A 13,276-nucleotide genomic window follows, 5' to 3' on the forward strand; every position below is an offset into this window, starting at 1 on the left:
TTTTAAAAGTTTACATAGGCCTACTCTTGAATCTTAATTCTGTGATAGTTGTGATAGAGGTTCATGAGTCCGTTGTTTGTCCCGAGGAATTAAACTATTGCTCTTTAGAAAAGCCTATTTTTTTCAAATTTGTTTTTTCAAAGTGAATATGCTTTTGACATCAATCTTCTCACATTGAGGGCAACTGAGGGACTCATACACAATTATTACACAAGGTACAAACATTCACTGATGCTGAAGAAGGAAACACAATGCATTAAGAGCATGGGCTGTAAACCTTTTAAATTGGATGATTAGGGTAAATGTTGTTGTTGTTGTTGTTTTACACAAAAGATCTCTCTAATGCTGTGTTTTCAAAATAAAGTCTCGAGGGTTGATAATAACTTTTAAGTTAAACATTTTTTTAATTGAAATTAAGACATCATTTGAAGATGTATCAAGAGCTTCAGATTTCATTTAAAGGGGTGGTTGAATATGATTTCACTTTTCTAACTTTAGTTAGTGTGTAATGTTGCTGTTTGGGCATAAACAAAGTTAAACTCAAAGTTCAAAGCAAAGGGAGATTTTTTCTTTTAAAGAAATAGTTTTTTAAAGTTGACCTGAAATCAAAATTGACCCTATTTACTTTGTTAGTGCATATTACTAGTCTTGTGGTGAACAATTAATCCGTGAAAGTTAATACACAGAAAAAAATAGTTTGCCGTGGTAATCTTTAATCAAAATCTGAAAAGTTACTTCCGGTCTGATGGCGTTCCTTTTCTGATGACGTCTGTTTGACGGCTTGGGTTGAAAACGCTTAACCACTCCCCTCAAGTAAGATCAGATAAAACGCTCTTAGGGCCCTATCTGCGCAGCCAGCGCAATTGACTTTGTACACCGACGCATGTATCATTCCTATTTTGCACCCGCGCACAGCGGACTTTTCCCTCCACAGACGCACGTCGGTTAACTAAGAAATACACTTGCGCTCGCGGGGGCGGTTCAGCGCAAAGAGGAGGCGTGTTCCGGCGCAAACGTTCCCTCATGCTATTTTACAGGTTTAGAAAACAATTCCGCCACTGACCGAAAAAAAAACAGTTTAAAGTCAGTGGCGCGTTGCGCATGTTATTCATATGCTATTTTAAGGGCGCATGCTTGGCCATAATCCATGTAGCGTGTGCACAACACACATACACTTTGATTCTCTCATCTACACACAGATGCAGCAGTTATCATTTTTGCAAATCATACATTATTACGATAGATAGATAGATAGACAGATAGATAGATAGATAGTTTATTATAAAAGCATACATCTAGCTTACACATTTACCCAAATTATCATACACCTGTTTAACCGAAGTTAATTTGGGTGGGTTTCTCCATCCCCAACGTCCCTGTCGAGAACGTCGGTTTCCTCGAACCGCTCCTGGCGCGCGCCTGGAAAATCCGCCGTTATAATATGAATCCGCTTTAGAACAAGCGCGCCTGCTCTTAAAGGGAATGTGAGATGTCGCTCTGATTGGTTTATTTCACGTTACGCCCAAACCACACCTATGAATAATGAAGCTACTTCAGACCAACCCCTTTTAGATTTGCGCCGGGCGCAAGAGGCATTTATCCCGCCGGGAAAATAGCAACAGCGCCCAAGACCCGCCCACAAAGTTACTTGCGCTTTGCGCTTGACACTTGCGTTTCAGATCGTTAAATATAGGGCCCTGTGTCTGCTATGAGCAGAGATGGAGAGGAGGAGCGCTAAAGTGAAACCCTGCCCTCTGCTCAATATTCCGTTTCACTAGGAAATACGTCACAACACTGGAGAAAAGTCGTTTGCAACTTCCGGTTCACGCAGACTTTAAGGACTACAACAAACGGCGGTAGGGACTACACGACAGTCCTCCCGGGTTAGTGACATCACCAACCCTAACATTTACATAAACCCCTCCACGGGAACGCGATTTATAGATTATCAAGACAGATTATGCCATTCAATGTGTAGAAGATAACTACACATAAGCTACATAAATTCATCAACTAAACATTCAGGAATGTTGTCTACATGTTGTCACTTATTCTTGAGTCTCTCCATCTTTCTGACTTTGGTTTGAACATAAAAGTCTAAAAGTTTTTGAAATGTTCAGTGCATGTCTGTGTGAGGTAAAAGGACACGAGCTCTTGAAGCTCCGCCCTCTGTGCCGGGAGCAGAATCTCATTTGCATTTAAAGGAACAGACACAAAAACGGTGCGTTTTTGCTAACCCTCAAAAAGTGACAATTTTAACATGCTATATAAAAATATCTGTGGGGTAATTTGAGCTAAAACTTCACATACACACTCTGGGGACATCAAAGACTTATTTTACATCTTGTGAAAAGGGCATTATACCACCCCTTTAATCCATTACAAACTGCTCTATTGAGTTTAAAATTGATGAATGCACAGAAAACAGTTTTTTTCTCGCTCACAGATGCTTATGATGCTAGAGTTCTCGGTCTGATGGTAAATCCATTCCTCATACAAGTAGCCTACTTGACTGTGTGGATATATATATACACTCACCTAAAGTATTATTAGGAACACCATACTAATACTGTGTTTGACCCCCTTTCGCCTTCAGAACTGCCTTAATTCTACGTGGCATTGATTCAACAAGGTGCTGAAAGCATTCTTTAGAAATGTTGGCCCATATTGATAGGATAGCATCTTGCAGTTGATGGAGATTTGTGGGATGCACATCCAGGGCACGAAGCTCCCGTTCCACCACATCCCAAAGATGCTCTATTGGGTTGAGATCTAGTGACTGTGGGGGCCATTTTAGTACAGTGAACTCATTGTCATGTTCAAGAAACCAATTTGAAATGATTCGAGCTTTGTGACATGGTGCATTATCCTGCTGGAAGTAGCCATGGTGGTCATAAAGGGATGGACATGGTCAGAAACAATGCTCAGGTAGGCCGTGGCATTTAAACGATGCCCAATTGGCACTAAGGGGCCTAAAGTGTGCCAAGAAAACATCCCCCATACCATTACACCACCACCACCAGCCTGCACAGTGGTAACAAGGCATGATGGATCCATGTTCTCATTCTGTTTACGCCAAATTCTGACTCTACCATCTGAATGTCTCAACAGAAATCGAGACTCATCAGACCAGGCAACATTTTTCCAGTCTTAAACTGTCCAATTTTGGTGAGCTCATGCAAATTGTAGCCTCTTTTTCCTATTTGTAGTGGAGATGAGTGGTACCCGGTGGGGTCTTCTGCTGTTGTAGCCCATCCGCCTCAAGGTTGTGCGTGTTGTGGCTTCACAAATGCTTTGCTGCATACCTCGGTTGTAACGAGTGGTTATTTCAGTCAAAGTTGCTCTTCTATCAGCTTGAATCAGTCGGCCCATTCTCCTCTGACCTCTAGCATCAACAAGGCATTTTCGCCCACAGGACTGCCGCATACTGGATGTTTTTCCCTTTTCACACCATTCTTTGTAAACCCTAGAAATGGTTGTGCGTGAAAATCCCAGTAACTGAGCAGATTGTGAAATACTCAGACCGGCCCGTCTGGCACCAACAACCATGTCACGCTCAAAATTGCTTAAATCACCTTTCTTTCCCATTCTGACATTCAGTTTGGAGTTCAGGAGATTGTCTTGACCAGGACCACACCCCTAAATGCATTGAAGCAACTGCCATGTGATTGGTTGATTAGATAATTGCATTAATGAGAAATTGAACAGGTGTTCCTAATAATCCTTTAGGTGAGTGTATATATATATATATATATTGCTGCACACACACACACACACACGTACGCACATACAACGCTAGAAATAAAGTTGACTTTCTGACTTATATGCATATTCAGTGTGTGTGTGTGTGTGTGTACCTATATATATATATAGACTGAATATGCATACAAAATAGATTGTTTCACAGCAGCTTCACAATAGTAACAAATTCAAAAGAAACAAGCCAATAGTGTCAATATTCAGCTCAAGTCACTTCAGTGTTGATTCAGTTCAGTTCCATAACTGTAAAATTCATCAATTGTGCATACATACTGTATATACAGTGTATTTTGTGTTTGTGCACAAACTCCTACTGAACAAGCAAAAATACACGAGATAGTAGAAAATTTTTCTCATCTGTGTGTAGTTTGGTGTGTATGTGGCTAATCATTTTATGTTTGTGTGTAGAGTTACTACTGAAGGGGGTGGATTGAAATCCACTGCTGCTTCAATGTATATAATGAGTGATTATAATCAAGGTATTAATCAATATTTTTCCTTCTAAATATCAAATGAGTTGAATGACTTCTCTGGAGATTTTACTTTGTTATAGAAGTTACCAGTGTGATTACTGAAATGTTCTTTTCATCTATTCTTTAATGTCTGTATTTGATATCTGAATGCAGTAACAGTGCTTGCTCATTTATCCCGGCTTCCAGAAATTAAATAGGGACATGTTTTGTGTTTGAGAAAGGTCTTCAACGTGTTAAAACATATAGGGGTCATTGAAGTCTATAGTTTAAGGGACCATTTCTCAGTTAAAGCCTTACTTTCCAATTAGACTAAAGTGTAGCTCTTCTTGAGAGAAAGAACGCATTATCTTGATGTTTTGAGATGAGACTCCTGTTTATAGTTAGAGCCTGGCCAAATCCAACCTTGGAAAAGCTGTGTGTCCGTGTATGTGTTAGTCTTCTTGGTTACAGGTTAAGGAACCACTGGCATTATTGGAGATTGACTGAGTTGTTGTTCGGGACATGCTGGCACCCAGCAACCCAAATCTGAGAACTGGAAGGTCACGATGTGCCTAACTTCAGGGTCCGAGTGTCAGCCGCATAATCGATGGAGATATGCTTCAGTCTATCTGTATATGTGTGGAAAATTACTATGTTTATCAATTTCTTGGCCAATGAGAATCATTCAACCTGTAAGCAATGATGTAGCTTAGACCTTAGTCCATGGGTCCTAAACTGTTAACCCCTAACACTACGAAAAAAAAAAAAGAAAAAAAACATGTTTGGAAGAGTTAAAATAGTTTTGAATAAAGTGTTTGCTTTTGCAAGAGACGTCTGATGTTTTGCATGTTTTGTGGTTTTGTGTGTAGAGTTTCAAGAAATGGAGCCATAGTTTCAGAAATTGTGTGCAAGCAATTTGAAAAAACTGTAAGAAGTGGGAAAAGGGGACAAGAACAAAAGTGGATGAAAAAAAAAACAAGTTAGCAACCAACTGGAAAGGCTTCATGAGAGTAGATGAAAACAAAACAGAGCTCTTTCACTTTCTGGCCAGGAACCTTGTGAATAGGTCGACTACCAAACTGTTTCCACTTGCGGACTCAATGTTCTATCATCTCACCCACAAGAGTGAGAGTGCAATTGGACCCTTGCACACATGAAGAAGCAGATACAAGGATGCTACTCCATGCAGTGGATCCTGCAAGAAAAGGATTTAAAAAGATCACCCCTCGCACTGTGGACACAGATGTTTTGGTCCTAGCCATTGCACATGTGTCAGAGCTGAACATTGAGGAGTTGTGGGTGGAATTTGGGACTGACAAGAACTTCAGATACATACCTGCCCATGAGATTGCCAAGTCTCTGGGTCCTGACAAATTCAAGGTGCTTCGTGTGTTCCATCCCTTCACTTGCTGTGACACAGTCTCTGCATTTGCAACCAGGGTCAAAAAGACAGCATGGGATACCTGGAATGCTAGTAATGTAAACTATCTTTTAAACTAGTAAACTATCTTTTAAACTAATCATGATTCTAACATCTAAACCTTACTTCCCCTTTTAGGCCTAACATTCTAAACATTCTCACCATGACAATATCAAAAATATTTTGTCTACATTGTCTCATGACATATTGAGTAATCAAATGAACTTCTCTATTTTTCTAATGGTTTGGGATCTAAGATTGCTCCTACCTAGTAACAAGAGGGTTTGCATATGAAGAACAAATCAAATTGTAGGGAAATTTTGTAATGTTTCATGTCATTTTTGCCATGCTCATATTCTATAAAAACTGTTGTATTTCTTTTGCTGGGATTCTCTCTGAAATTTGTCTAAGATCCTGACATATCAATTTGCACTGATATATCTCCTAAGGCATGTTTATGAAAGATTCTTAAATGTCCTAATTTAACAAAGGCCTAATCCTGGCTTAGTCTAAGCCCTGTCTGTGAAACCGGGCAAAAAAAATAATTCAAAAGGGGTTGGAGCTCTTAATTTTGCTTTCATATTGCACCAGATTATATAGCTTTTACAATGTATACTCTCTCTCTGTGTTTCCTGCATATTCTTGATTATTTGTAAGCATTTAGCATCAAATGGCACACTTTTGACTGCAACCCCTGAAGTTCAGGGATCAAACTTCCTTTGGGAAACACTGCATAAATGTAGTTTTTCAATGGTTGGTAACATATCTTTTCGAAAACTCCTGAGCTCTAAATGCCGCTTTAGCATATCGTGTGTAGAATGCCAGTTTGTTGTGGTGCCAACTGGTGGCATTGGGTAAAAATAACTTGCCAGCTGAACACAGGCATATCACTTATGTTGGATGTCAACATTCACATTTGCATAAGTCGTTGATTTGAATTCATGGTTGGTTTACTGCCAAATTACAATATTAAATAGACCTATAAGATAATGTTGTTTAACCGGTTTCAGGTAATTGTTCATTATAATTCAACTTGATTTCACTTTGTTTATGTTCCTGTTAAAATTTAGAATGATTCCGTTTTTTCATTCCTCGAACCAGTTCAGAGACCTGGTACTCAGAAATAAAAAAAGGAAGGAGGAAAAAAAACTGAACTGTAAGGATATTTCCAGATTTTAGAAAATATGTATGACTAATTACTTTTTTTCTAAGAAAACCACTTAGACTTCCCTTTATGCTGTTTGGGGCATAAAACAACAGCCACTGATTCAATTAACTCTTGACATGGACCATATTCTGTAGTGTTTACTCTAAATATTTATACACTAAAACTTTGATGATAAAACATGAAGCAAAATCATGTGATTTACCATTAATTGGATGTTTCGATTTAAAAAATAATAATGTGATGCAAGTTCCACAACACTTCAGAAAATGTATTTATCAATACTTTATTTTTAAGGTTGTAAGATGACATTTCAACCGGTTAAGGAGTTTGTTCAGAGCAGCTCTTAACTGGAAAATGATTACATTAGCCTATTTAAAGTCAGATGTTATTGTCCTCTTAGCTCAATGATCTCTCAAGTCAAAACAATGGCTTTCCTGGAATCCTCCAGATTGCAAATATTTTTACAGTTCCACTTTTTGTGCATAGGCAATTTGAAAAATCTGTAATATGATTAGCCTTTTGCTTGACTATATTTTCAAACAGCTAATAATGTGTTGCTAATGTTACACAAACTAGGTTCCCGTTCGCCATCTCAGTCTGCCTAATAATCATCAGAAATGCTTTGAACAACTCAGAACATCAGTGGAGAAAGGCATAAAGTTCGTCATAACATCTTAATATATATTATACTGCTACCCGATTTTTTTATATCAACAAAAAAATATACCGTGATAACCTGGTTTCTCTCTAGAATCCCCTGCTAGTTCACTGTTAATGATATGCTAAAGTCCGCCGGTACGTCGTTGACTTAATTAGTTACAAGGTAGTTTATGATGTCAGAAACACTTAACACATTTTTTAAACTGTCTTTTTTTCCACTGCAGTTTAAAGAGAAAATACTCAGCAATGGTGTTGACTTATGACTTTGCACATGTTTTATCTTAAAGCATATTAAAAACACCACATATAAACAACATTACAAACTTTTTTCAACAGGAGTGAAAGGCAATAATCAGCAATATGCGTTCACACAAATAACTTTTTTTCAATGTGCGTTGACACAAATGCCTTTATTTGGCTGTTTCCTTGATTTAAAATCACACTGAGTTGTTAGAAAAAAAATGCATATATGCGTATCCAGATCAGATGGTGGACCTACGCCTAGACACGACCACAACGCATGATGAAGTCAGCCGGATCTGGGCCGTATCCAGATCAGATGGTGGACCTACGCCTAGACACGACCACAACGCATGATGAAGTCAGCCGGATCCGGGCCGTATCCAGATCAGATGGTGGACCTACGCCTAGACACGACCACAGCGCATGACGAAGTCAGCCGGATCCGGGCCGTATCCAGACCAGACGGAGGGCTCGATAGTGTTTTTAGCCCCCAATGGCTCCTTCCAGGCAGCTAACCCTAACCTCAACCTTAAACCTACCCATCCCCTCGCTGCCTGGAAGGCGCCGTTGGGGGCTAAAAACACCAAACACCAGACGGAGGACCTACACCTAGACACGACCACAACGCATCCCTGAAGTGTCAGCAGAGATTGTGTCACTAGACTCTCATCAAAGGCCTCATCGATACGACAGACATCAGCACTGATCCTCAACAAACCCGTTTACATCCCGGTGTGATGACTCCGATCTTAAACCAGATGGAACTGGATCATATTCTGATTATCCAGTCTGACTTCTGACCTATAATGCTGCCTGAATCATAATCATACACTATTCGCTCGTTGGCCTGAGGAGAACTGGCCCCCCCGACTGAGCCTGGTTTCTCCCAAGTTTTTTTTCCCTCCATTCTGCCACCTGATGGAGTTTTGGTTCCTTGCCACTGTTGCCTTTTTCCACCTTTGATGCCATTGGCTTTTGGCTTGCTTAGTTGGGGACATTAAATTTAACATTTAATTTAATATTCAACAATAATATTGATCTGCCTGCATTCACACCATTATATGAAAACTGAACTGAGCTGGACATTGACATCACGGTTTACTATAGAGCGGCTATATATATAAAAATGAACTGGACTCATTATGTGTGATGCAGACAAAAATCATTATTATTAGATGCATTCGTGTCTCATTATCGATACTGTCACGCTGCGGCAAGGATGAAGCAGAGAGAGAATCCAAGTGCAAGCATACATTTAATGAAACAAACAGGTAATCCAGGCGGAACACGGAACTCAGGACAAGAACAGGTAACAGTACATTAAACAACGACCGACAACCAACAACTGAAGCACAGAGGTTTAAATACACAGACAAACAAGCTAAACAAGATAACAAGGGGGTGTGGCTAATTAGAAACACCTGGGAGAACTAATAAGCAAGAAAAACTACAAAGGACTACAAAACATGACACAGAACAGGAAATAACAAAAGTGCACACAAGACAAGGGAAACACAGGACAGGAAACATTACATAGCCCCCCACCTAAGGAGTGGATTCCAGACACTCCTCAGAAAATAAAAGTCCAGGAGGGTGGTGGGTCTGAGGCGGGTCCGGGGGGCCAGGCCCGTGGAGCGGAAGAGGGCCTGAAGACTCCGGCAGGGCAGAAGGCCAGGGCGGAGCAGGCTGTGCAGGTGACCAGGGCGGAGCAGGCTGTGCAGGCGGCCAGGGCGGAGCAGGCTGTGCAGGCGGCCAGGGCGGAGCAGGCTGTGCAGGCGGCCAGGGCGGAGCAGGCTGTGCAGGCGGCCAGGGCGGAGCAGGCTGTGCAGGCGGCCAGGGCGGAGCAGGCTGTGCAGGCGGCCAGGGTGGAGGCGACCCTTCAGGCGGCCAGGGAGGAGACGACCCTTCAGGCGGCCAGGGAGGAGACGACCCTTCAGGCGACCATGGCACAGGAACAGACACCGGCTCAGAGGAGACCATCTTGTCCGAAGACACAGGCGTGGTTTCGGCCATCTTGTCCGAAGACACAGGCGTGGAGTCGGCCATCTTGTCCGAAGACACAGGCGTGGAGTCGGCCATCTTGTCCGAAGACACAGGCGTGGTTTCGGCCATCTTGTCCGAAGACACAGGCGTGGAGTCGGCCATCTTGTCCGAAGACACAGGCGTGGAGTCGGCCATCTTGTCCGAAGACACAGGCGTGGAGTCGGCCATCTTGTCCGAAGACCCCTCGGGCGGCCCCGGCGGTGAAGAACCTTCGGGCGGCCACGGCGGAGAAGACCCTTCGGGTGGCCACGGCGGAGAAGACTCCTTGGGCGACCACGGCGGTGAAGACCCCTTGGGCGACCACGGCGGTGAAGACCCCTCGGGCGGCCACGGCGGTGAAGACCCTTCGGGCGGCCACGGCGGAGAAGACCCTTCGGGCGGCCACGGCGGTGAAGACCCTTCGGGTGGCCACGGCGGAGAAGACCCTTCGGGCGGCCACGAACCTTCAGGCGGCCAGGGCGGATCGGGCTGGTCCGGAGGTGTATTGCCCCCCCCCAAAATTTTCTTGGGGAGGCTCCCCGGTAAAGAGTCCTGGACCAGCGATGAAGAGGGCTTTGAGCTGGGCAGGACCAGCGGCGAAGAGGGCTTTGAGCTGGGCAGGACCAGCGGTGAAGAAGGTTTTGAGCTGGGCAGCGATGAGAGCTCTGTGCTGGGCAGTGATGAGAGCTCTGTGCTGGGCAGCGATGAGAGCTCTGTGCTGGGCAGCGATGAGGGCTCTGTGCTGGGCAGATCCAGCGGTGAGGGCTCTGTGCTGGGCAGATCCAGCGGTGAGGGCTCTGTGCTGGGCAGATCCAGCGGTGAGGGCTCTGTGCTGGGCAGATCCAGCGGTGAGGGCTCTGTGCTGGGCAGATCCAGCGGTGAGGGCTCTGTGCTGGGCAGATCCAGCGGTGAGGGCTCTGTGCTGGGCAGATCCAGCGGTGAGGGCTCTGTGCTGGGCAGATCCAGCGGTGAGGGCTCTGTGCTGGGCAGATCCAGCGGCGAAGAAGGCTCTGAGCTGGGCGGAACCAGCGGCGAAGAGAGCTCTGAGCTGGGCGGAACCAGCGATGAAGAGAGCTCTGAGCTGGGCGGGACCAGCGGCGAAGGAGACTCTGGGCTGGCGTGAAGTGCAGGCTTGGCTTGACTGGCGTGAAGCTCTGGATCAGCAGAAGCGACGTGAACAGTCTCTGGATCGGCAGAAGCGACGTGAACAGTCTCTGGATCGGCAGAAGCGACGTGAACAGTCTCTGGATCGGCAGAAGCGACGTGAACAGTCTCTGGATCGGCAGAAGCGACGTGAACAGTCTCTGGATCGGCAGAAGCGACGTGAACAGTCTCTGGATCGGCAGAAGTGCGCTCTGAGCTTGACGGGACCAGCGGCGGCGAAGATGCGGCTGAACTGGACGGGACGTGAAGATCAGGTGTTGACCTTGCGTGCCACGGGAGGAAGCTCTCCAGACATCTGGAGAGTGCCTCTCTCCAATCCAGACCGGAGAGATCGGGGAGCTCCCTCGGGTCAACCTCCCTAGCCCCCAGCCGGTAACACACCTTAATTGCCTCGTCACCCAGAGAGCAAGAGGCAGCTAGAGGAACAAATCCCCAGGTGTACTGGAACAGGTCGAGGCTATCCAGGGCCAAGGCCGCGATCTGTCCAGCAAACTCCCGGGTCAGGCTGTGAAAATCAGGCATGACGCGAAGAGACTCAGGCTTTGCAGGCATGATGTGAAGAGACTCAGGCTTTGCAGGCATGACGCGAAGAGACTCATTTAATGCTGCTGGATTCATCGTTTGGTCGGTCGTTCTGTCACGCTGCGGCAAGGATGAAGCAGAGAGAGAATCCAAGTGCAAGCATACATTTAATGAAACAAACAGGTAATCCAGGCGGAACACGGAACTCAGGACAAGAACAGGTAACAGTACATTAAACAACGACCGACAACCAACAACTGAAGCACAGAGGTTTAAATACACAGACAAACAAGCTAAACAAGATAACAAGGGGGTGTGGCTAATTAGAAACACCTGGGAGAACTAATAAGCAAGAAAAACTACAAAGGACTACAAAACATGACACAGAACAGGAAATAACAAAAGTGCACACAAGACAAGGGAAACACAGGACAGGAAACATTACAGATACTCATTATCCTTGTTAACTTTGCCTATATTAGCCCGGTATTTTCACTAGTGATGTAAAGACTACGATGGCCCAGTAGTGCACAACACAATGAAATTTAAAAAGCAAACATAAGTTCACAACACAACGAAATTAAGCCACAACACAACGGAAATGAAATGAGAGGAGAGGTGAGGTGAGAGAAAGGGAGGCTCGGCAGCAAGCAACAAGCATCTAGAAAGCATCTTTGGAGAATTTGATTTATGCTCATTCAATAAACAGGGCATATGCAGGATCTACATTTGCATGACTAGAAATAGTAACCATGTGAACCGACGATGATGCCAGTCAGCAGTTCTGCCACCTGGCAAAAAATAAATAAAATAAATGTCAGGTGGATTTAGGGCCACAATATTTTGTGAAATTCTATATCCTGTAGGAAACGTCAGATATTGTTTACTTTAAAGTGTTCTCTGTTAGTTTTATAAACAAACACATGCTTGTAAGGTGGACTTAAATATGTATTGTAGATTTAGGGAGATATGAGGTGGATCATATCATAGTACACTTCCTTAAAAGTTTTCACATGTTGAATGACAAATCAGGAGGTTATAAACACTCCCCCATCTCACTGCAACACCAGTGTGTTCTCGCCTTTGGTGTCGGTGTGTACTATAGTATTTGAAGAGCTGCATCATTACTCCAGTCTTCAGTGTCACATGTGACATCCAGTCTATCACATGATCCTTTAGAAATCATTCTAATATTCTGATTTATTATGAGTGTTGGAAACGGTTCTGCTAATATATTTGATGAATAAAAGGTTAAAAAGAACTGCCTTTATTCAAAATAAAAAATATATTTTCTAATAATATAAATCTTCTTTACTTTCACTTTTTATCAATTTAACACATCCTTGCTGAATAAATTGATTTATTTCAAAAAAAGAAAGAAAAACAATTACTGACCACAAATTACTGACCAGTAGTGTATATTGTTGTTACAAAAGATTTCTATTTTTAAAACATTTGCTTCTTTTTTTTTTTATTCTTTTTTATTCTTATTCTTTTTTTTATTCATCAAAGTATCCTAAAAAAGTATCACAGGTTATGAAAAAGTATTAAGCAGCAGAACTGTTTCCAACTTTGATAATGAATCATCATATTAGAATGATTTGTAAAGGATCATGTGATAGACTGGATGTCACATGTGACACTGAAGACCGGAGTAATGATCCTGAAAATTCAGCTTTGCATCACAGAAATAAATGATAATTTAAAGTATAATAAATTGAAAACCAATTATTTTAAATTGTAATATCATAATATTACTCTTTTTTTCTGTATTTTTGATCAAATAAATGCAGGCTTGATGAGCAGAAGAAACTTCTTTCAAAAACATTAAAAACATTAATGTGTCCAAACTTTTGGCCTGTACTG

Source organism: Leuciscus leuciscus, assembly GCF_965113295.1.
Source record: "Leuciscus leuciscus genome assembly, chromosome: 3".
In the NCBI taxonomy this organism is placed as follows: Eukaryota; Metazoa; Chordata; class Actinopteri; order Cypriniformes; family Leuciscidae; genus Leuciscus; species Leuciscus leuciscus.